A 26,280-nucleotide genomic window follows, 5' to 3' on the forward strand; every position below is an offset into this window, starting at 1 on the left:
AGGAAGGAAGGAAGGAAGGAAGGAAGGAAGGAAGGAAGGAAGGAAGGAAGGAAGGAAGGAAGGAAGAGGGAGAGAAGAGAAGAGAAGAGAGGGGAGAGAAGAGAAGAGAAGAGAAGAGAAGAGAAGAGAGGGGAGAGAAGAGAAGAGAAGAGACGAGAAGAGAAGAGAAGAGAAGAGAAGAGAAGAGAGGGGAGAGAAGAGAAGAGAAGAGACGAGAAGAGAAGAGAAGAGAAGAGAAGAGAAGAGAGGGGAGAGAAGAGAAGAGAAGAGACGAGAAGAGAAGAGAAGAGAAGAGAAGAGAAGAGAGGGGAGAGAAGAGAAGAGAAGAGACGAGAAGAGAAGAGAAGAGAAGAGAAGAGAAGAGAGGGGAGAGAAGAGAAGAGAAGAGACGAGAAGAGAAGAGAAGAGAAGAGAAGAGAAGAGGAGAGGAGAGAGGAGAAGAGAGATAAGAGAGAGAAGAGAAGAGAGAAGAGAAGAGAAGAGAAGAGAAGAGGAGAAAAGAGTAATACAATTTATCCCAGCAATTACATATACCAGTAAGATCTCAGTGCTGATATCAGTTGATGTCACTATGAAAACAATTTATTGGAAAGTTACTATATATCTCATAGGCTCCATAGGCATCACCCTACTGGGTACCTAGGCTTTACTGGATTTCATACATCCACAGCAACTGAGCTTGGAATACTCCTTAATCCATCACTACCTCCTTCCATGGTTTTCCTGCCCAGGATTTGGGCAATGGTCTTTACCTTCAGTTGTTTCCTACTGTTTTTCAGGAATTAAAACATAATGATCTCTGGACAAGTGAAATCATATTTTCTTTCCCAAGGACTATGGGATATGTGTAAACATTCTTAATATTTCAAAATGTTTAAGGGAAGCTGGGTGTAAGGCTAATCTCCATCATGATGTCTTCTCCTGGGGGTCCTTTCTTGTGTACGGGCACACAGAAGAGGTGGACTAAACAGAGCAGGTATGGTCACAACTCCTAATTTTCTGTCCCAAGCAAGCAAATAAGAAGCAATCCATGGACAAAAGGGGAAAGAATTATGCATGAAATGGTGGAGACTTTTAAAAAAATATGTAAGTCCAGCCTTCTTTATGAAAACTATTTTCATATTTCCATATCACTAGAAATGTTAGGCACTCTTTCACACATATAATCTACTTTTAGAGCATAAAAATGACCTAATACTCTCAGTCACGAAGACTGTATGTAAACTCGAGCTTAGAAAACCACTTCAAAGCTGGGTGTGGTGGCTCATGCCTCTAATCGCAGCACTCGTGATGCTTATACAGGTAGAGTGTCATGAATCTAAGGGCATCCTAGGCTACAGAATGAGACCCTGACTCAAAAACAAAGCAAAAGAAGCAAAACAAAAACAGGAAAGAGAGATGAGGAAACACTTCAATATGGAAATTATAAAAATTTCACATATAAAGGAAAATCAACATTTTCTAAAAGAATCATTCTAAAAATACCAGAATATAGTCTGACACTTTTCTGTGTCAGTTTTGCATTTATATAGCATCTGGTTCTGAAAATATTTAGTGTTACTTTCCTTAAGCATATTTTGTTATCATCTACAGAGAAGCCACCTGAGAGCATCCATTTCAGGCATCGAATCCCATCCTGACCTAAGAAACAACAGGACGACTTGTGGTGCCCTCTACAGCACTCTGTACAGAGAGGGTATAGGTCTACTCAAGCCCTCAGAGCACAGCCCAGACAGTATCAGAGTGCTGTATTCCCATCATCACTTCAGAAATGGACATGGGACCCTCTAACTTCTCATCTGTCGAACTGTAATAGGGCAAAACTCAGAAAGCATGGATGCTGGTAGAGAATCTAATACTGGGTGGGGTGTAGATCACTTTTCTGTCAGTCCTACCCTAACTGACCTTTTCCAATACTCTTCCCGCAACTTGTAGTACACTGTCATACCTCTTGCTCTTAGTGAAAATTCCAATCTTCATGTAGAATCTTTACAGGAATTATCTGTGGAGTTGTATTTGCAGTTTATGCATAAAGTTTTCATGTTCATAAGAAAACATCTTTGATGAAGAAATTAAAAATTGGGTGGTAACTCAGTGATAGAGAACCCACCTAGCACATTCCAAGCCCTGGTTTGAGCCTCAGCACAAGGAAGGAGAGAAGGGGAGGGGAGCAGAGGGGAAGGGACTGGAGAGAAGGAGCATAGAGGGAAGGGAAGGAAGAGGAAAGGTGGAGAGGGAAGGGAAGGGAATGAAGGATAGAGAACCAACAGAAGAAGTAAAGGAAGGTCTAAAGTATATTAGATGATATACTAGTAGCTTTAGATCAGACTGGCCTGATGAGCGTGTACGTAGGGAATGGTCATCATTATTAAATCGAAGTGAGAGGGCCCAGCCCACTGTGGGCAGAACCATCCCTGAGCAGGTGGACCTGAACTGTATAAGAAAGCCAGCTACCTATCAGCAGCAGCATCCACGGTTCCTACTGCCCTTTCCTCGGCTGTGAGTAAATCCTCTGGCCAGAAGTAATGCTTTGTGGAATAGCAAGCAATCTGGCCTTCGAGTTCCTGACCTCAAGTTCCTACTCTGACTTCCCTCAATGACGTGTAAGATGAAATAAACTGTTTCCCATCCTAAATTGCCTTTGGTCACAGTGATAGAAAGGAAAGTAGAACAGGCAAGTTCCCAAATTTACTGCTGGAAGAAAGGACAAGCAGGTGCCATCAAGGGCATTATGAAAGGAATATATGACTTCATTCATTCAAATATGTATTAAGAGATTATTGTATATCAGCAAATTCCTCCCCCTCCCAACCTCTCTGACTGGGTCTCCTATAGCCCATGTTGACCTTGAACTTACTATATTAGCTGACGATGACCTTAAATTATGACCCCCATGATCCCCTCCTCTCAAGCCACTGCTGAGAGACTAGCCTGGGTTTTTTGTTTTTTTTGGGTTTTTTTGTTTTGTTTTGTTTTGTTTTGGTGTGTGTGTGTGTGTGTGTGTGTGTGTGTGTGTATGTGTGTGTATGGTGCCAGGGCTTCAAACTCAGGAAGCAAGTACTCTATCAACTGAGCTCTATCCCAGCCTCAAATCATTACTCTCTAAAAAATGGGAAAACTGGGCATGGTGGCATGTGCCTTTAATCCCAGGCAGAGGCAGGCAGATCTCTGTGAGTTCAAGGCCAGCTTGGTATACCTAGTGTCTTAGTTTGTTCTTCATTGCTGTGACAAAATACTCTGACCACTACCAACTTAAGGAGGAAAGGGTTATTTAGCTTACATATCCCAGGTCACAGTTCATCTGGGAGCCCAAGGTAGGAACTCAGGGCAGGAACCTGGAAGCAGGAGCTGGAGCACAGGCCATGGAGGAATGCTGCTTACTGGCTTGCTCCCCTGACCCCTGCTCAGCCTTTCTTATGCAACACAGGCCCACCTGCCCAGGGGTGGCACCACCCACAGTGGGCTGGGTCCTCCCACATCACTCATCAAGAAGATGCTCCTCAGACATGGCCACAGGCCAGTCCAATAGAGGCAATTCCCCAACTGAGGCTCCCTCAACCCAGGTGTGTCAAGTTGACAATAAAGCTATCCAGCACACCTAGTGAGTTCCAGGTCAGCTAAGGCTACAGGGAGACCCTGTCTCAAAAAGACCAATAAATAAATAAATAAATAAATAAATAAATAAATAAACAAATAAATGATGGGCAAAAATAAACTAATCTGTGACAGAGAAGAGAAAGATGCATAATGCAAAGAGCTGTGATGGGGGAAGCCCTGGGCTGCTGGGCTGGTATCAGATCCCTCGAGATGCTGGGGAGAAATAATGACTAAGAAATATATTAAGTGATCTCTGACGGAGGATGAGAGACCTGATTTTCATCAGAGGATCTTCTGTGCATTAAACTTGTTATCAGGTGTATGTATTACTTGTGTAGAAATCTCGTCAAAAGGCTCATCAGCAGAAGCTAAGCATTACCTCATTTTGCTCAGTGAGGCTGTGGATTTGGCACCTGCCCCAAGAGAAGTTAAGAAATGTTCAGGAATAGAATGGGAGCATGGCTGTCAGCTGTCACTGTATTCACCATATTTACATATCCCCTCCCCAAAAAGTTACCTCAGGACTTCCTGATCTGAATTCTTCCAGCCCTCTGAGAAGGCAGACAGAACTACACAGGCCGGTATGCACCACTGTGAAAGCTGCATTCCTCCAGCCCTTGAGACAAGGCTTCATTTCTAAATCAGATGGTTAGTTTCCTTTGAAATCTAAGAAGAGCTTGAATCTTCACTTCTTACAACCCTGAGCAAAGGAAAGACCTGCATGTGATTATATTTAGTCCCATTCCAGTTTTTCCTGACCATTTCTAAAAGAAACTCGTGCCAAAATGGAGAACTCATCCAGAAGCCACAAGCTACTGCTACAACCACAGCATCTAGCAACCCACCCAATGATTCACTAAACAGATAAACTAAAATCTTGTCTCTAATAATTGACCTCTGCTGCTGAGACTTTTGATTCAGTGTTGAGTAAGAATTCAAATCAAGAAAGGAATTCTTCACCTTTTTAGGATTCATGAGCCCTCCCTGGATTTAGGCCTGATGTAATACTCCCTTCACCAGGAAGATGCTTCACCATTAGATCCTTTATGATCTCAGCGTTATGACACTCCATTCCCTAGATCTACAGAGATTCCTGGTTTTGCCTGTCCCTCAAATTTAACCTATTTTACCTTTAATAAGGTCATCTGTTATTTCTCTTTTCTACTCACATCCAGACATTCTGTACTTGATCTTAACTAAAAGGCCAAGAAAGGATTATGTTCAGTCAATCTGAAATCAGGTCCTGGGCATTATTATTATACTTCTAAAAGTCGGCTGAATTAATGCTAAAAGCCAGTGGACAATTGAAGACCATAGACACCATAATGAAAACACCAATTTTTTTCCTTCTGAACCTTAGGAAGTTTTCATTTTTCTTGGCCAACCAAATTTATCATGGCAAAGAAGAAGTGGATGGATTAATTATCCTGTTATATCATCTAAGCCAAAGCTCTTCAGTTCACTTTTTCTCAACTCACTTTTAATTAAAAAGTTTATCTTGGTTTCAATGATAAATAATTCCAGCAGACTTAATATATTCTAAAGGTCCAGTAAGAAATAAGTATCTTAGCTGGGCATGGTGGCACATACTTGCAATCCCAGCACTTGGGAGGCAGAGGCAGGCATATCTCTGTGAGTTCAAGGCCAGCCTAGGCTACATAATGAGTTCCAGGCCAGCTGGGGCTACACGGAGACCCTGTTTCAAAAGACCAAAACAAAACAAAAAAAAGTGTCTTATATTTGAAATTTATAAGATACTACAAAGTAGAGGGTCCTGATATTAAATATATATGCATTTATATAAAAATGTATGCTTTTCTTCATGCAATAAAATAAAATCTGACAGGAATTCTATTTTCCACCATTAAGAAAACAGAAAACAGTACTTGGGAGGCAGAAGCAGGCTGATTTCTGTGAGTCTGAGGTCAGCCTGGTCTATATAGCAAATTCTAGGCCACGCCAAGACACATAGTGAGACTCTGTCTCAAAAAAAAAAAAAAGGAAAACTGGACATGAGATAGTCAAAAAGTAAAAAGGAAAGTTCAGACTTTTAATAACTCTATTCAGAAAAACTTCATCTAAATGTTACAGCATATTCATTTCCTTTTAAAATGAAAGAGGATAATTGCTTGTGACGTATTTCTGGATTGTGAATTATATACCACATAGCTCAGCAAACAGATGGATTGCTTCATACTGCAACTTTCTGGAAAGAACAGTTTCTAGATACTTGTGTGTTGTCTTTGAGAAAGACTCCCAAGTAGAACAAGTTTATTTGGAAATACCATCACTAGGTCTTTCAACCAGAACAAAGAATACTTCAAATGACTAATAACACCTTTGCAGATTAACATGACATTACAAACCAGAAAGGCAGGTTTTTGCCAGCTGCACAGCGCAATAACTATTGCATTCAACGAAACAGCTTACTTTTTCACAAAGGGAAAATGAACCTTGCAAACAGTTCTTCATTGTTATGCCCTTAAAAACCCAGTCTATATTCAGTTTTTTAACTAAGAGATTCCAAGTTCTCTTGGAAAACATAAATCATATTAAGGCTCTTAGCCTCAGCCCATTAGGTACAGTAAGGTAAGGTCTTAGAAACATTCTACAGGCACCCATGGCATTCCTTCTCAAGCAAGCATTACTAGCATCACCCGACAGTCTTTAACTCAGTGCAATCTTCCCCTTCATTTGCTGAGAAAAGCCTTTATCATGAAAAATTGTTGCTATTTTTTTCATACATAGTTTGTGCAGACTGATAAACTCAGAATAAGCTTTTCTCAGTCTATAAGGTCTTTAGCTACTTAATGATATATATCAACTTCAAAGCTTAGTGGCCTACAATGCAATAATTTGCTCATGATTTAAATTTGGCAAGAGTTCAGGACAGCTGGTGTTTGTTTACCTGGGCTGGAGTGCCCAGGATGACCTCACTCACATATTCAAAAGTCACCTGAGGTGGGTGGAATGGTGGGGCCAGGTCATCCTCTCCCTACAAGTGTCTCTCTAGCAAGAGACTTCATTCCACAGTGAGTTAGGGCTCAGAGAGCAGAGGTCAAAGTTGCACCACGTTGCTCTTGGTGTGCTCTATTGATAAAAACAAGTAATAAGGTCAGCAGGTGGAAAACTGATTCCTTCTCTTGACAAGAGGAGTAACAAGGGCCCACACTGAGCGACTGGACGGGGCAGAGGCTGCCGTCTTTGCAGGCAATGGACCTCAGCTTGATGTCTTTTCTTTCCAGCCTGACTCTACTCTTTATGTTTTTCTCCACCCAACCCATCCTCTCTCTAGCATCTCAAATTATAAAACAAAGGCAAGTAAACTATTTTGATCATCTACATTTAAGAAAGTATGCTAGATGCTTTCATATGCTTTATTTCATCTCCACAAAAGCTATGTGAACTTGGCATTCTCATTCCTACTTTACCAGAGTCGGGAAGGATAAGTAGCCTGACTACCACAACTCAGAAAGACGCAGCAAAGGCAGGATCCCAGCCCCAGTGTATCTGACTGCAAGCTCATTCTGTAACGGCAGCTATTCTCAATGCTTGGAGAGGCTGGAGAACCTTCTATGGTCTATGGGATCAGAACAGTGCTCCTGCTAGTCATGTAGGGTCTCACATCATGCAATGAGGAGAACCCAGTCATCTTATATGAAGTCAGTAAAAAAATTTGAAAAAAGGTAAAAGCAATGCAATCCTTCTCACTAAAATAGCTTTGCCTTGAAAAGAAAAAAACTTTATAAAAATTTTTGTTGGCATGAAAGGTTTTATAATTGCATACGTTTTTGTTGTTGTTGTTTTGAAACAGGGTCTCATGCAGTCCAGGTATAGTTCTCTAAAATCTTCCCATCTGCTTTCAAGACACAGAGACTCCATTACCCTCTCTTGAATGAGTTTCTCAGTTTTAATTTACAACAATAGTAAACATACATGGTGATAATCCATATAAGCAAAAGTCCTTTGAGGTACTCAGTGACTCCAAACAATGAAACTCTAGGACTCAGCATCTTAAAAACTTCCCATTACATTAAAGACAAGATGATGTATGTGATACTATGTTTAAATAGGCACTGTTCTTTATTCTTTTATTTCTGGAAAGCCAGCCCTTCCTCATTTATAGATGAGGACACTGGGACCCAGGGGTGAGGGATCTGCCCACAGGGCACACATGGGACAACTAGCCAACAAACTAGGAACAGAATCTGTGCAGCATAAGTGCCACTAAACAAGCGTTTTCCTCTCCTGGTTTCTTATAAATCACTTTAAAAACAGGAGCTTATAAAACTCTAGTCAGTAATGAAATGAAACCAAAAGAAACAAACAGGTGCAGTGTGCAGAGAGCTCCAAGTCACTGCCCTGCCGGACAGCTCCGCTGACAGCAGAAGCCATAACCACAAGGGAGCTAGTCGATTTCAAGCATAACTCTCATTTCATCAAGTTTACATGAAACAAATATAAGTGCCTGGAACATAAGGCAAATTTTTGTCTGCGCTGACTATCCTCAAAATGTGTCGAACTCATGAATGTCAACAACCTCAAAAATTAATCTTTTAAAATTTGCTGTAGTTCTAGATTGGATTTCAGAACACAAAAAGATGTGGGGGGGCTATTGAATTCAAAAGAAATCTGTACTTCAGTTACTAATCTTGCATCTGTGGTGTCCTGGTTATAACAAATACAGTATGATTCTGTCAGAGTGAAATTAGGGGAGGCTAAGGAAAGAATAGTCAGGAATTTAACCTTGTAACTCTTTCATAAATCTGATTTTATTGTATCTCAAAAAAGTCTTTAGAAATTAACTTTCGTGGCTACTAAGAAAGACAAAGGTTTCACAAACCTTATCTTGTCCATTGTTCCCTTTACAGGTCAGAGGGGAAAAAAAGACATTTTCATAGCACAGTTTTTTAATTTTAAATCTTTCTTATTTGTTTATTTGAGACAGGTCTCATTATGACCTAGAACTTCTGATCTTCCTCTCTCATCTTCCTAAGTGCAGGAATTACAGGTGTGGGATATGATGTGCCCAGCCTTTATTGCTTAAAGAAAAAAATGGGTTCTATTTATGATGAAGTCTTTGAAAATTCATTCTTAATCTTGCTTTATTTGGAACATTCAGATATTTTTCACAGGCCTTATAAAACAAGAAAGCATGTGATGCACCAAGACTGTGTTTATAAAACATTGTTTTTTGAGGCCAGGCATGGTGGCTCACTCCTGTAATCCCAGTACCTGGAAAGCTGAGACTGAAAGATTGCCATGCGAGTGTGAGGTCATCGGTTGTTGAGTTACACACACACACACACACACACACACACACACACACACACACAAAATCAAAAAGCAAAAAAGATGGTTATTTGAACTCTAATTTGAATTTTGAAAAGGCATTTCATGATCTTTAAATGTACTATTTAATGTACTTTAAATACACTATTGTTAATAATAACAGTAATAAATTTGTACTAAAAATAGTTCATGTGTATATAGAATGTTTAAGAAAAAGTTTAAAAAACATCCATGCATCCTCTACTCATCACTCATTCAAGTTCTAGAAGAATAAAAATGGCTGTGAACTTCCATTCTTCTCATCAAGAGGTGGGGTCTCACTGCCCTCCTCTCGCTTCTGGGCTAACCCAGGCAACTCACACACAGAGAATTGAACAAGTGATGCAGCATCAACTCCAGCTGGCTGCTTCCTCCCTGGTGTTGTAAAGCCCTGAGTTACCATAAAAGAAATCTGATCACCCTACGAGGCCAGGAAAATACATAAATGGGGCTCTTTCAAGTACCCTACCCAGGCACTGGGTCTGTGGATAAAGACATTTTAGGTCCCCAGATCTAAAAATACCAAGGAAGTATTTTGCTCAGTGCTAGGCCTTGCCCAGTGTCCTGACTTACCAATCATCAAAGACAATAAAATGGCTACTGTCGCACCCACACTTTCAGTGGTTTGTTATATGCAATCCTAGGTCACTAGACTACTGCTTAAACATAAGTTTTGTCTGCCCAGATGCATATATCCCCACAAAGGAGAGTCAAAGATCATATTTAACAACTTTTAACTTCCTATTAAAAAACACACATTAGGGGTTGGGGATTTAGCTCAGTGGTAGAGCGCTTGCCTAACAAGTGCAAGGCCCTGGTTTTGGTCCTCAGCTCTGGAAAAAAAAAAAAGATCCTATAGTTGAATGCTTTCAATGGACACAATTTAGAGTACATTAATTGCACCTCAACAAGGAAGCATCAGACAAGCCCAAATTCAAGAACACTATAGCATAAGAGTTGACCTGGTCTCTTCAAAACCATAAGGTCATGGAAGTACTCAGTCACTGTTCTAGAGTGATGAGGCTTCAGAAACAGAAGATAATGCAACAGACAATCCTGGGCTGGGCTGTTTTGGTCTAAAGGACAAAACTAAAAGAAGGGAAAGAATTTGCATGCAATCAGTGGATTGAGTGACTATTGTGTATATAATTTCCTGAGGTTCACAGCTGTGCCATGAACATGTAGCAGAGGGTCCTGACATTCACAGCTGTGCCATGATCGTGTAGCAGGGGGACCTGGTTTGCACACAGCATGCACTACAGCATTCAGTGGTGATGAATCTCATGTTTTCAACTAACGAATGTTTCAGCAAGGGAGAAAATGCTAGAGATAGTATGGTAAGATGCAGATGCCTGTATCCATGGGCGAGGGCCACATGGAGTCCTCAGCATTGTCCCCACAGCTTCTCCAAGACTGAAAGTATTTCCAAATAAAAAGTTCCATAAAATCTCTCATCCTTTCTTAATTAGAGAATCTCAGAAGTTCCAGCTCTAGCTCACTCTGCACACCCTGCAACCTGCTCCCAGAGTACCTTCCTCCTGCCCTGTCCAGCCCTCTGTCCTTTTGTCCTTTTCTTGGGGATCAGTGAGGATGGAAAGCTGTGTGGGAAAAGTAGGAAGAGAAAGCTGTGTACCCCACATGAGTCATCTGTCGCCTATCCCACAACATAATACAAGGATCCACTGAAATTCTAGGTTGTGTGGCACATTATAACTTCCCTCATAACATTTTTTTCACCCCAAAGTGACTGAAAAAAAACATTTCATAGCCAGGCGTGGTAGTACATGCCTGTAGTCCCAGCACTTGGGAGGCAGAGGCAGGCGGATCTCTGTGAGTTCAAGGTCAGCCTGGTCTACATAGTGAGTTCCAGGACAGCCAGGGCTACAGGGAGACCCTGCTTCAAAAAGACAAAAAAAAAGCATTTCATGAAAGTCATTTCAATAACTATCTTTTCTACAAAAGATTAATGCTTTAAACAGTAGCAGCAGGAAAGAGGGACTTCATATTCTCTTCAGAGTCTTTTCCTCCCAAGGCATCTTCTAACAAAGCCTAAGTGTCAGGTAAATTCATAAGAGAGGGAAGAGACCCAGAAGCAGTAAGGCTGAAGGAGAGAGTTGAGCCAGGGTCCCTGAGTTTAGATCATGTAAGTCTCTTTCTCAATCTTTATTTTCACTGATGTATTTGACAGGTCATCTAGCTAGTATTATGCACAAAGCCCTGAATTCCAGCTCCAGAACAACCCCCCCCCCACCACACACACACACACGATAAGTCATAAATGAAAGTCCACTTTTATTCAGTGGCTAATGGAGTGATGGGAAAATCAGATAATGTTATATCCTGCCTCCTTTGTAGACTAAGGCATCCTGACCCTTCCACTCACTCGATGAACACGTCTGAGGCAGTACTCACAGTAACACTGACTGAAAAGCTAAAGAAACATGACCTTCAGTTTCAGGAAAGGCTTTGAGAAAAGAAGTCATAAGGTAGTAAAGACTCTGGGGTATTTACAGCCTTGCCTGGAAGCAGGACAGATGAAGAGGAAACTCACAATTACAAGCTAGTTTTATGTTAGAGTGTTAGGTGAACAGACAGTTCAAAAAGCCTGAGAGCACAGGAAAGATTACTAACCAGAAGAATCAGAACGGACAAGGCAAGGATGCTCCCAGCTCTGGGTGGGAAGGGCACTGGGCAGTTAGAAAGGGGTTAGAAGAGAAAAGGCCATGAGGAAATGACTCCATAGGGCATATTCCCAGCCTGCTTTTCATCCCACCTTGTCTACAGCCATGCAATGATTGAGTATTTCTACAAAGATGCACTCCTCACAACACTTCATAATCTAAACCTCATTTCTGCACAGGAATAAAAGAAAAGTAGAGGTATACACTCTGAGGACACAAAAACCTACAGCTGCCCTACTGCTTCATTATAAAAATAAAGCTGCATTAGTATCTATGCTATTGGCAAAATGCTCACTCTTAAATTACAGCACAGCTCCCCAGGGCCATTTTTTGGCTCTTTTTACATTTGTTTCTATTTATTGTTGTCCTGTGTGTATGTTAGGAGGCATGCCACAGCAGGCATGTGGGAATCAGAGGGCAACTTTGTGGGAATCACCTTCCACCTTTACATGGGTTCTGGGGATCAACTCAAGTTGCCAGGCTTTGCAATGCAAGTGCCTTTACCCACTGTGGTGGTTTGAATGAAAATGTCCCCCATAGGCTCCAAGTATTTGGACATTTTGTACCCAGATGGTGGCACTGTTTTGGGAGGTCTTAGTAGGTGTGGCTATACTGGAAGAAGTGCATCACTGGGGAGTGGGCTTAGAGAGTTCTTAAGCCTTGCCTGATCTCCAGTTGCTCTCTTGTCTTCTCTGCCTCCATGCCTCCCTGCCATGATGGACTATAATTCCCCTGGAACTGTAAGCTCAAATAAACTCTTCCTTCTATAAATTGATTTGGTCAGTGTTTCTAGCACAGCAACAGAAAAGTGACTAATATAGTAATTGGTACCAGGAGTGGGGTGTTGACTGTGACAAACCTGACCATGTGGGGTTTTGGAAGAATATGGAAAACTTTGGAAGTCTGGGCTAGAAAAGCATTTGATTGCTGTAAGCAGAGCTTAACAGCCCAGTCTAGTAGATGCCTGGAAGAAAGTAGTGCTGAGAACAATGTAGTTCCAGAGAGAAATAAGGACAAACAGCAATTGGGATATTTTGGCAAAGAGTCTGGCTGGAGTCTGTCCACAGCCAAAAAGCTTGCCTGAGGCTAATTTGAAAAGCCATGGACTAATTTCTCTGGCAGAAGAAATTTCAAGACAGCCTAATGTAGAAATGGTGGCATAGCTATTAATGGTGAATATTATACAGATTTACAGTGAAAAAGAGAAAATGGGGCAGAAAGAAATACAGAATGTACATAATGGATTGAAAAAGAGCACTAGGAAGATTAATGCTGGAACCCTGGCATGTGCTGGAGAGTATCCTTTGATAAGGAGATTAAAGTGATTAAGGAGGGGCCTAAAGAGTCAAACTTAAACAATGTAAAGAGTGTCTCCAGGGAAAGACCACACCCAGTTAAGCCTCCAACTTCTGAAAGGAAAATGCTTCAGAAACCACTGAAGAGAAAAGCTTCTAAAACGGATAAAGCAGGCTGGAGTCCACCCCAAACTTCCAGTCAAACTTGGCATTGTCATTCACCTGCTGCTGGCTTTAGAGGAATGAAAGATGCAAGAGTGAAGTGGTCATCAGTTCTTCCTCCGAGGTTTCAGAGAGCTACTGAGGCCAGGCAGCATGCATCAGGGTACTCCTGCATAAAGAAGGGCCTGATAAGCCATTGTGTGAAGCTTTGAAGGTGAAGGCTGGTTAGCAATGGAGACCCCAAGAAGATGTTTGTGATGCCAGAGCTGTGAGGCATTTGCCAAGAAGACCTGCATACAGGGATTGGTACCAGCCCAAGAGAGAGATGTATGTTGCATGCAGCAAAGCTGGAAAGGCTGAGCCATCTAAGCCCTTTGGAAGTAAAGTCCTAGAAGTCAGATGTGGAGCTACTGGATTTGGTGTTTGTCCTTCTGGTTTTTGGTCTTGTTTTGGCCCGGTATTTCCTTACTATGCTTCTATTCTTCCCTTTTGGAATGGTAATGTGTATTTGGTTCCACTGTATGTTGGGAGTATGTAATTTGTCTTTTGATTTTATAGAGGCTTACAGTTAAGATATTTCCCTGAGTCTCAGAAGAGACTTTGGACTATGGACTTTTGAATAGTATTGAGACTGATAACGACTATGGGGACTTTTAAAGTTGGACTAAATGCATTTTGCATTTAATATGGTCATGAGCCTATGGGATCCAGTGGGTAGAATGTGGTGATTTGAATGAAAATGTCCCCCACAGGCTCCAAGTATTTGGACATTTTGTGCCCAGATGGTGGTGCTATTTGGGAGGTCTTAGTAGGTGTTGCTATCCTGGAGGAAGCATGCCACTGGGGGTGGGCTTAGAGAGTTCTTAAGCCTTGCCTAATCTCCAGTTGCTCTCTTGTTTCCTGTGTCTGCTGGAAGATGTAGAGCTTAACTTCCACTTCTCCTCCAGCCACCTCTGCCACCATGCCTCCCTACCGTGATGTACTGTAATTTCCTTGGAATCATAATCTCAAATAAACCCTTCCTTCTGTAAATCGCTTTGGTCAGTGTTTCTATCACAGCAACAGAAAAGTGACTACCATCTTCCTGGCCCTGTTCAGCTATTTTAATATGTTTATAATATCTAACCACTGCTTCAAGTTATTGGTTTAGGGAACCTTTCTTCCCTGGCTCTACTATACCACAACCAAAAAGACTTGGAGAATATTTTCCTACCAGTAAAAAGGCTTTGAAAAATACAACCGAACATCAGTGGTAGCATGCTTATCTAGAATGCTCAAGGCCCTGGGTTTGATCCCAAACTCTATAAAAAAATTTTTTTTAAGTTAAAGTAATAGTACAGTAGATACTAAACTTTGCTGCAAAAGTTCCAATTCACAGTTGTGTTTAACCCATACTGACAATAGCTGGTGGGTATTTTGTTTTGCCAACTAAATCAGCCCCATGTAGTACAAACACAGCTGCCAACTCACTCAATCTCCCAACTTTCAAATTGTGTGATTTTTGATAAAACTTCTTTTAACTTTGGAGAATTCCAAATTGAATTTATAGATATTATTATAATAATTGATGCATAAGTCATAATCATATAAAATAATAAAATCAATAACATTAACTTTCAGGGTACAAATTAGTACACCACACATACAAATTCATTCACTCTTCACAGCAACTCTCTGAATGGGAGGTAATGTCAACAGTCAATCCTTCCCGAGTACTTTTCATGTACCAGGGACTATTCCAAGGATGGTATCTTTTCTTTTCTTTTTTTTTTCCTTTGGTCTTTTTGAGAAAAGGACTCCCTATAACCCCAGGAGCTCAATATGGAACCAGGCTGGCCTTAAGCTCACAGAAATTCACCTGCCTTGGCTTCCCAGTGCTGGGATTAAAGGTATGCGCCACCACATGAACAGTATCTTCTCATAAGTATAAAACTCATGTAATCCTCATTCCAAATGAAGAAATCAGTTTTATTTTCCTTCTTTTAAAAAGGAGATAAGCCAAACACACATACACAAGAAGATGAGTAAAGAGGAGGCTTGCATGAGGCCCAGATTTCTACATTACCCTGGGCAACCCAATGGAAGAAAGGAAGGAAAAAGACCACTGGAAACCATGAAGTAAGTAACTTTGCCAACAGTACACAGATGCTAGGCTCTAGAGCCCAAGTACACGCACTGTGCTGGGAGAGCCGGCATATGTATCTAAGGCTAGAGCTCTTACAAATCTTCAGGGAGAGAGGGCACTCTCAGAAATCTCTGTCACAGTTAAATGGCCCAAAGAGGTCAACTACAAATTTGAAAGTTCCCAGGTCAAACGTGGTAAACACATATAATTCAAACACTTGGGAGACCAAGGCAGGAAAATCTCCAAGTTCAGGTCCAGCCTTGGCTAATATGAAGTATAAGGTAAGCCCGAATCACATAGCAAGATCCTGTCTCAAAAATACTAATCAATCAGTCAATAAATAAATATAAAGTTTCCTAAAGTGACCTGTTCTGAAATCTAAGTTGGCTCTATTAAGAAAATACTGTGGTTGGTCATAAGGAACTATCTAATACTACTGACTCCAGCAAATTTCACAGATCACTGCCCTAATGAACCAACTACTCTTGAAAATCAAGTAGCCTTCTACCCATACCTCAGCTGACCTATCCCAGTCTGATGTTTTATAATTATCCACTACACACACACACACACACACACACACACACACACACACACCTTACGGTATTTTAGGAGACACCACTTCCCAAGAGCAATCTTAGCTTGCCTCAGAAACAGGAAACTCATTTAAAAGAGAAACAAAAATTATAATCCATATAAGATATCTTCACAAGCTGCATGAAAAACACCAAAATCAATCACCAAAATACATAGTGTCTAGGAAAAGACAAAAGAAAATTACAGGGCAAAGGGCCATAGGAACTTGAAGGAAATACAATTAGAACACAGGCACAGCCTTTCTACAACTAAAATAGCTTGGTTTCAGAAATTAAAATTTCAATAGATAAAATGAAAAAAAAAGAGAGAATCGCCATTAAGAACTCATTTGTTCTGAAAGGTCAAACAATAAGTAAACATAAGTAAAAATATTAGACAGAAAGATGCAATCAGAAGACAGAAAAGGCAGATATCAGGGTCTCCAGGTAGGGAAACAGTATCAGCAAGGAAGCAGAAGGAGGGAAGGCCAGCGAGGGAGCACAAACAGAAACTCCCCTGAACCCAATGAGGGACTAAATGGCACCCAGCAAGCTGAGGCAGCATTAATAATGGAAAGACACGGACTCAGGCTGGGTACAATATTTAAAGTTAGAACCCAAATCACCTACAACCACGCATTTTTCCAGCTTCATCAGCATGTTTTTACTATTCAACTGTCTACATTAATACAAGTTTCCTACTTCAGAGAATTCACTTGGGAAAAGGAAGTTACAAATTAATTCATTTCAGAACACTCCCCAAACCCATTTACCACATATACAACTACTCCCCACTCAGCCTCACAAGTCTTGACTCTTATCAAATATTTTGTGAATTTCATGTCCCTAAGGTGTCCAACCTGCCTCATACCACACTCCTGAAAAATCCTCAGACATTCCTGTCTTTGTCTTCCCTCCTCCAAAATGTCCAACCCAACAGTCCCCTTTGTGACTATGAGCATAGGCTTCATTTTTTGCTTTATCTCTAGCCCCTTCAGGCCCTTCAGAGAGTCAGAGTCAGAAACATTCAAGATGAAATGGAAATCATATAGTCTGACAAACAGATTGAACAGGTTTATGGAAGAAAAGAATCAGATTAGCCATTAGATTTCTTAACCACAACACTGGAAATTAGCACAAAATTAACCAGTGACTACTGAAAAAAACTCCCAGCCAACATGTAATTCTCCTGTCAAGGCAAACCAGAAAAAACCTCAAACAACAACAAAAATAAGCAGACTTTTTTTTCTAATATGTAAGAACTAAGAAGCTAATTAATCAATGACTCCAATCTCAGAAAACCTTTGAGGATGTGCTCTAACCAGAGATTTCATGATATGAGCACCAATTAAGAGGGCGCAAAGTGCCCCAATGTAACTACGTGAAGTTAGTATGATCAGAAATTAACCATGTATCAATAGATACATGGTAAGAAAATGTTTAGTAGATAAGAACAAATTCTGAAGGATCTCAATAAAACCCAAGAAGGGAATATTAGTTTTATATATTAATATAGAATTTTCCACTATAGCTGCTCTAAAAGTGTATGGTTCAGCTACTAGGAGTTCGTGTTACTGTGAGGTGGATAGAGAAACAGAAAGAAAATGACCATGGGCCAAAAGAAGGATTAACAGAGTACATTGTAATAAATCATTAATAAGATGGATGAAACAAATAAAACACATATAGCATTTATAATGACTAATGAGTAGTGGACAGGGTGCTATAGTCTTTTCAAAAAGTAATTAGATAGTAGCTGTGATGTAGCCCTCAACTGCATTCTCACTGGAGGAACCAAGTTTATGGAAGGGAAAACATCAGATAGCCATACCAGCATGCCTGTCACAGCATTATTCATTAGTGGCCAACATAAACCCCCTCAGCTTTGATGGCCATCAACAGAAGAATTGTTGAATAAACTATAGCTAGCAAAGCTATGAAAAATTATGGAATTAAAAATACAACGTTTGGGGGCTGGAGAGATGGCTCAGCAGTTAAGAACACTGGCAGCTTTTGCAGAGGATCCGTGTTCAATTCCCAGCACCCACATGGCAGCTAACAACTGTCTTAATTCCAGTTCCAGGGAAATCTGACACCCTCTTCTGACCTCCACGGGCACTGCATGATACAGGTGCACTTATTCACATGCAGTCAATACACTCATACATATAAACGAATAATAAATAATTTAAAAAAAATACAGAGTTTGATAACTATGTTTTGAGCACAAGTGAATTCAAAAAGCTTTAGCTACAAAAGCAAAGTAGTATTATAAATGGTCACCGTGATTATTAACTTTAGCCATCTCTGTATTTGTTAACTTATTAAAAGAGTATGTTTTATAATTTCAAACACATCTTTCAAAAAGAAAAGCCAGGAAAAGAGGTCATTGCAAGCAGAGCAGCACAGACCTCTATTCACAGGCAGCTGAAGGACAAGTCGAAAACCTGGGATTCCCCAGGTCTGCACCTGACTCGCTGCAGTTAGAAGGCTGTTTCATCCCTCCAGTCTCAGTTTCCACATTTGTGAAATGGGATAACAGCTAAATAAAGCTGCTTCTCAGCTGTGGCATTTGGAGACTAGGAAGCCAGCTGTAGAGTGAATAATTTGGAAGCCTCCAATAACTATTTTTCTCGGTACAAACACTGGCATCTCCTGGTTATGTGATCAGTCTCCAACAACCCCACAATCCACCTGGAAGGTTTGCCTAACCCTGTACCCCAGAAGAAATTTCATCACAAGGCTATCTGGGGACTTGATTTGCCAGACCCATAGGCAATAACAACATACAATTAACACAATTGTTCACTAGGCCCCTCCATAGAGCCTCCCAGCTTCATGGAAAGGCAATAAACCCTACAAAGCATTGTAGACCACGTTGTAAATCAAAATAATTTCAAGAAGTAGATACTTGATTTCACCTCTGATTTCTGGAATAAAAAGTAAAGACTCCCTATTAGAACAAAGTTTTACAAACAGGCTTTGTTTTTGCACCTTTCTTAGTCCACCATCCTCTGGAGACAGGATCTAGTCCAGCGCTGATCTTTCATGTACTGCTTCTCCCTGTAGCCCCTCCCAGAAAGGACATGCTTTGTGGCAGCTCACAGTCCAAACAGCCACTGAACTCTCCCAATCTCGCCACTCTCCTCTTTCATTCCTGTTTTCTTTACTCCTTTCCTTGTTCTCTACTTCTAAAAATCAGCCAGACAGCTAAAGATACTTACATACCTATGCCATGGAAGTTCTTCGTACAACCAAAGCTTCAAAGGCAAAAGAGCACTGGCTGTCATCACAGATCATTATTCCCTCCATGATCAAGCGGGAGCAGCTACTGGGTACTGTGATCGACTTTCGCTTCATCTGTCTCCCACCCACAAATGTGTCTCACGAGGCAACAGTAGCCCCGGTTTTCAAATGGGGAAACTACAGCTCAGAGAAGTCATCAGAGGGACTAGGGAAAGCTGGGAAGCTGGAGGTGCTGAAGTGCAGAAGCAAGCCCTGGTCTCCTGACCTCATTCCTTCCTGAACATGCCAAGACTCAGAACAGTGTTTCTCACCAGAATAATTAGAGAAGGCTTTGTTAGAGAAAAGCAACTGAAGATATTATGTAGCCAAACAAAGCATTTATAAACAAGAAACCCCTAGAGTTTAAATGTAATGATTCTAAGAAATATCTTCTAGCACTTCTACCAATGTGACAATGTTATAATTACCTTTAGCTATACGATGAGACATTTGTTTAGTTTCGTTCTTTCTAAAAACACAATTTTTAGTTCTAAGTACAAATACCTTGTGTATAGTAAACATCCAACAAATTATCTAGAATCTTGAAGAGGAGGAAAGAAGAGAGGCAAACGGACCTGAATTCCCGTGGATTATCCAGGCAAGCGTCTCTTCACATCCCCCATATTCTACCAATTTCTGCTATGTGGTGTCCCTATTATGAATTTACTTTGTTTCTGATTCACCTCTTTTTTTTGTTTCTAAAGTTTAGACAAGTTATGGTCCTTTTTAAAGATGCTATAAAATATAGGGGAAGGTGAAGGTGAAATAACTTTAATTAAAACTGAAATTCCCAAAGAAATAACATGGTAAAAGGGCTGTGTTTCTGAACCAAAACAGACTGTATACTGGATAACCATGCTCCTTGGTTTTATCAGAAACTCTATGAAATGATTGTGGATATTGTCATATGAACAATGAAATAGATATAACTTAAATATGCCCCAGAGTCAATTAATAACCAGATCACAGAACAGAACCCATTCCTCCCCACTGTTCAACATTTATCCAAGTTCACTGCTTTAAAATGCCATTCAGGTTAAACCTTTATAAGCAGCCAACACTCAGCTGAAAAAGCAAGAGAGAAAAACAAATGTTATCACTGCGATTTTATTTTATTATTGATCTACGTTCAAATATCTAAAAATTTTACTCATTAATCCTCAAAATATTAGCAAAATACCTAATAAAGCTGGTTAATTCCTTACAACTTTCAGTTAAATAGTTAATACACTGGAAGAAAGTGCAAAGGCACTAAAAGAATTTAAAGCACACATAATGAGCTATCTTATAAGGTGAGTCACCAACTCCGAAATCACAGGTTTTAGGAAAAGTTAGATTTCCCTGAGTTAGAAAAAGGACACTGCCAGCTCTGATTACTAACTATACTATTACAAGCCTTCCCTATTTAGTCATGGCTCTGGGGTAACTAGCAGGGGAACTGGAACTGCCACTATTTTCTCTAGCTCTATATCCTCAGCTTTAATCTCTCAGAGCATCTAAGACCAAATCACCATCTGGAACAATGCAGATGCTGAGCCCCACCTTTCCCCACATTTGGTTCATTGTGCATTTCCCCTCACAACAGCAACATTCCTGCCCTTCCTGATTTTCTTTTCAGTGGCTCCAAATACATCTCTCATCCCAGGGACTGTCCTGAAAATGAAATCCATGTCACCCTTAACAGGAAAAGTAATGTGGACAGATGTGAGCAAGCTGGTCAACACCCTCTTCCTCTCCTCAGCTGAGCATAACAGGGCCTTCCTAACACTTCTTGGGTGGCCCATGGGGTTATCTGTCAAATCAAAAAGGAAAAAGGCTACCTGGCCCCTTCACAGGTCTGTGTAAGGCTAAGTGACCTTTGGTAAGTCAGCCTAATCACTTTCAAACTCAGTGTCCTTATTTGAAAAAGGGATTAATGACACCTGCCCAACCCACATCACAGGCTGTCTTGGAAGATCAAATAAAACATACCCTGAAGCACCACATAGATGGTTAAGATCTCTTTCCCACCATTAATGCTGGCAGCACACAAGCATGCCTCTATTTTATGTTAAACAGATTCTGTAGAATTGAAAGATGGCAGTGAGGGCACCTTTTGATAATTTGCTAAATAATTTTTAAGGGAATAAAAAAGTTGAAGTTGATGTAGCTCTCACGTTTAAAAGGCTTAAAAAAAAAAAAAAACAGCCAAGTATAGTATACTAGTTACATCTTACACTCATTCCATGTTGTTTATTAAGCAGCAAGCATTGTTCTAAATTCTAGCATGATCATATTCGGTTAGAACAGGTCATGTTGCAAAAGACCAAGTGAAGGGTTTCTACTCTTCATTCAATAAACTTCTACACTATTTTGATTTCCTGATCTTGTGTATCATATTTGTCAACAGCTGTTTTAAAGAAAGAAACCCGCCTTTTCAACATACATTTGTTCTCACAAATCCTTAAACCAATGTAGTAGAGAAGATGATGGTGTCAATCAAACCCAAGTTCCAACTCCAGTTCTCATTAAATATTCATGTCGACTGAAAAGGTTCCTTAATGCTTTGTGTCCACCTTCCTCAAAGGCTTGCTTAGAAGATGGATGTGGGTTAAGGACATAATCTCAAATGAGTGTCTTGATACAAAATATTACAATGCGCACCCCAAACTGAACCTGTTGGGTTTATACATAAACCAGTAGAGAAGTTTTGACCCTATATCACCAGATCAATGGCCCCAAAAGGGAACACCCCTTGCATTCCATATTTGTCATGGTAGTGAGCACTCACCTCCAGGTACCCCATCCCCACCCCCAGCATGGAAAAAGTTAGGGTGCTCTGGTGTTTTAGAAGGTTTAGCACCCTACTTCTTGCTGGGACCCTGGTATCTGGGTGTCTGAAGTCAGAGCAGCTGAGAACACCAGGCTAGGGTAGCTAGAGGCTTTGAGATTCTGCTGCCTCAGACCCAGTATCACAGCAAAGTCCTTGACCCCACACCTTGGTTCTATGTCAGCAGGATGTCAGATGCTCAGACTACAGCTGGAAGCTGAGAGGCAAGGGGTCTCCATCCCCAGGAGCAAGCAACCACCAGGCCCCCAAGCTACCCAAGCAGCAGCAGCGGGTGCTTGCAATTCAACAGTGGATAATTCATCCACAGGCCCCATGGGTATGTGCTCCTGTAAGCATGTAAGAACTTCCTGTACCACTTTAAAATACTAATCTCTCCCCTCCACTGCTGGCTGTCCAGGAAACTGCCAAGGGCAGCCAGGGGTGAGAATCACACACATTGTCTTAATGAAGAAACGAACTGCTACCACGAAGCTCCCCCTCATACCAGATGAAGCTAGAACAGAAACTGAAGGAGTGTAAGGAATCTGGCCGGTGAGATCAACAAGCAAAGCAAAGTTTGTTTTTCTCTGCCACGGATCTCAAGGAGGCGGTTCCAACAGTACCACAAAGCCGACTGAAGTTCTGATTCCAAAACTGTAAGAGGGATAGCCAGGGGATGAAAAGCCTGCTTGCTTTTAGTTCTCTAGGCCAAACTTTCCCTATTCTACTTTCTTAACTTTTAAACCATTTTCGCTAACACACAGCCTTTGGTGTACACTGTACCTAGTACACAATACCTCCATGTGGGGTATGGTAGGACCACTTCCATTATTTGAGCTAATTGTCTGGCTTGGGGACCACCTAGAACTTTGACTCCTCCTTTGTGTTTGCCACTGTTAGTGGTATTTCAGAATGCAAAAAGATTTAGCAGACAGTAAGTTGTCAGATTTTATTTTTACAAGACCCTAACAGAACTGGGAAGAGTTTTCTGACACTAATACTCCGAGCGGAGTTATTCTTCTGCTCCCCAGTCTGGACAACCTCCTTTTCCACTCCTGCTCTCCTTCATTTCCCTTGTACTTCACGGATATGTTCTTCCCTAAGTCTTACATGTGACTGGAAAAAAAAAAAAGATCTATTTCTGCCCTACTGATAGTTCTCAGAATATAAGAAGTTACTAAAAATACAGTTAAAATTTGCAAGTAAAAATATGCACCGATATGATGGAACTGTTTTTTCTTTTCAAAAACCTTCCATATTTTCCAAGAAACCCGTTACTGCTTTTGTAATCTTACAATGTACTTGGTGGCTATTTGCAAATGGTGAAAGGCTTTCTTCCTCTAGTGTTTGAAAGCATCCTAACCTACCATCAAGGGATCAGTGTCAAGCCAGGCAGTGCTGGGTGACACCTGCAATCCCAGCACTCAAGAGGCTGAGGCAGGAGGATTGCAGGTTCCAGGCCAGCCTGGCCTACACAGTAAGAGGCTCAGATGGCACACAGCATGTGGTATAACCAGAGAAATAGTATTGATTTTTCAGCATAACACATTTTTTAAGATTCTACAGAGTCCCCAGTGCCTACAAAAGCAAAGAGCACTGCAGGACCATTTTCTTTGTTCATCAGTTGAAATGGAGACCCTCTCCAAAGGCTAAGAGGATATCACAGTTTAGAAAGGCACTTCCAGCTGAGAAGCTGCACCCTGAGCAGGTTTCCTTTTCAGCAAGACTCCTGATTCCTGCAATTCTGCTTGGGTCCCTCTCTAGAAGCTCCATCGGGGTTGGGGGGTGGGGAGATGTCAAGAAAGGGGGAAGGGAAAGCAGCAGGAACACACATGTCAATGCGCAGTGACCCTACCAGCCAATTAAGGAGACACACCGCTGCTCTCCATGAGAAGCTGCAGGCAGCCCAGGATGGAAGGATAACGGTTGTGACACCGAGCCCCAGGAGGTGGGGTGCAGATGAATACGAAACAAACACGTACATTGACAGACAAAGCAGAGACAACAGGATGCTGTGTTTGCAGCCCCTCAGCTCAGAAATGAAGGCAATTTCACATTCCTGAAATTGCCTTCTCCGTCCCTCCTCCCACATTCTCTTTCACATACACACTATGACCATGAGTTTTGCTTCCCCACAAACACACACTACTACATACTGAAAGGAGATTCTGTGTCACTTTTCTAGAACATGTCACCAGCTCTCCCTTTGGATAAATACCTCTCTAGCAACCCAGTCATCTGCAAGGCCTCTGATTAGCCTGGAGGGACAACATGTCGAATCAGTCTAAGTTGTTACCTTCGATTTCCCCTGTGAATGTACCCAAACTGCTTGCTCAGCACCCACTTCGGGTCACCTACAGGGCTACAATGTGTACCAACAGCAAGATTACGAAAATGAGATGGCTGAGTGTTTCACAGATGTCCTCCTGGGCAAAATCAAACATTAAACTTCAGGAGAGAAAACAACTTTAAGAAATATTTCACCGAACACTGACCCAGACTAGGGTAAAATCTCACCTCTAAACCATTTCATTTCCATGAAGTTAATGTAGCCCAAGAATACTGGGAGACAGAAGGCTTCCCAGTGATTGGGCACACAAGAACCCTGGTCACAGGACACCTCCTTAGCAGCTGGACAGGGCTTAACACAGAGCACAGAAGAGTGGGGGAGAACTCCCCAACACAAGGCACAAAACCAGGGCACTTGAACTGGCGTCCACACCCACCAGAGCACCACACTCACTGATGGACTCAGTGCTGAAGGACCTCCCTAAATAGCTTGTGAGAGAAGAACGTTCTGCTGCATTTTGGTAGGAAAAGGTAAAACTACTGTAGATCTGTATGCAGAAAATATCACTTACTTGTTTCTTTCTAAAAACTCTCAGCAGGTCTAGACAGTCAAAGGAAAAGGAAAAGGGGAACACGAGAATGAGACCCCCAGTGTACTGCTTCTGGATTTTTGTTTTTAAATTTTACGTGTATGCGTGTATTGCCTGCATGTAGGTAAGTGCACCTGTGTCATGCAATGCCCGTGGAGGACAGAAGAGGCTGTCGGATCCCCTGGAACCGGAGTTACAGACAGTTGTCAGCTGTCATGTGGGTGCTGGGATTCGAGCCTGGGTCTTCTGCAAAAACAGTCAGTGTTCTTAACCGCTGAGCCATCTCTCCAGCCCCTGCTTCTAGATTCTTACCCCATCAACCCAAGCCCTAGAATGCGTTCTTCAGATGCTTCATCTGACCCAGGCACTCCAGCCAGACAGTCTGATTATTGTGACAAGATGCTGGACACCTATCTATCCATGACTCTTCATCTGCACTGCCATCGCCCTGTCTACCCCCTAGACAACTGCAACAGCTTCCTCTTTAAAAAGTGTATTATTCAGTGAGCAGACAAAGGAACAGGTTTTATTACAGCATCTTCATTCATATGTCATTTTACTGTGTTCTTAGTCACCCCTCCTCCACTAACGTGCTCCATCCCTTTGGCCCCCTCTTACTGGTCCCCTACCTCCCTGCAAATAGTCCTCTCTTCTGCTTTGATGTCACATGTATTCCATTACTCTCTCTTTTTTCTCCCTCCCTCTTCCCTTAAGCTCTCCTCTTCCCTTCTTATGGTCCCTTTTCTAGTTCAACACACACACACACACAAATGAGTCTGCATATGAGAGAAAGCATGCCGTGTTCACCTTTCTGAGTCTGACTTATTCCACTCAACACACCGATCTCTGCTGCAACTGCTTCTTAATTTTGTCTCCACACCCATTTCTGCTCCTCCCTCCACATAGCAGCCAGAGTATTTTAGCATGCAAGTTTGAGTTTAACACCTTCTTGTTTGCAATTCCTTAGTGGAGTTTAAATATAAGACAAAATCCAAATTTCTACATCTTGATCTCTAAGTCCCCTTTGCAGCCTAGTCCTGACCCATTCCAGCTAGTGTTTCTCTCCCCACACCCAGGGTTCAGCCATCAGACACATCTGTACACACGGCCTTTGCACCTGCCATCCTGTCTTGGAACAGGGCCTGCCCCTCTTTTCTCATCCACTGGGTTGTGTTTTTTTGATTGCCTGTGCTTGGAAGGAAAGGCTTCCTAGGAGGATGAGCCTTTGTAAATGAGGGTGGCCTGGATGCCTAGCAAGAAAAAGGAAGAACCATTCAAGTACAAGGAAAATGTAAACAAAGACACAGGCAGGATTAGAAAGCAGTCACACCTCAGTAATTCAGGAAACCATGACAAACTTAATTTTAAGGGTAAAAATGGATATGGGTTCATGGAAATCCCTACACAAACCTAGCAAAAGTAGAGTGCATGCTAGAATTGCCTCAATCATAGTAATGTACTAACAAAAGTAAAAGGTAACAAAAACAAACAGAAGGGCATGGCTGTCAATCACCTAGAGACCTAGGACTGTGTTGGCTTAG

The 26,280-nt window shown here is 41.5% G+C and overlaps 1 protein-coding gene across 4 annotated transcripts in view; it reads right to left on the reverse strand.

The window, feature by feature from the left end:
• Epb41l4a (erythrocyte membrane protein band 4.1 like 4A) overlaps positions 1-26,280 on the reverse strand; it is a 276,057-nt gene that overhangs the window by 174,787 nt on the left and 74,990 nt on the right. Inside the window, exon 1 of one of the 4 annotated variants that reach the window (XM_029561865.1) lies at positions 24,079-24,143. The exons of the other annotated variants lie outside the window; for them this stretch is intronic. The gene's annotated coding sequence lies outside the window, so the exon portion shown is untranslated. Of the gene's footprint in view, positions 1-24,078; positions 24,144-26,280 lie in introns of those variants that run through there. 4 annotated transcript variants of the gene reach the window in all.

Source organism: Nannospalax galili, unplaced genomic scaffold, assembly GCF_000622305.1.
Source record: "Nannospalax galili isolate Female #2095 unplaced genomic scaffold, S.galili_v1.0 scaffold494, whole genome shotgun sequence".
NCBI lineage: Eukaryota > Metazoa > Chordata > Mammalia > Rodentia > Spalacidae > Nannospalax > Nannospalax galili.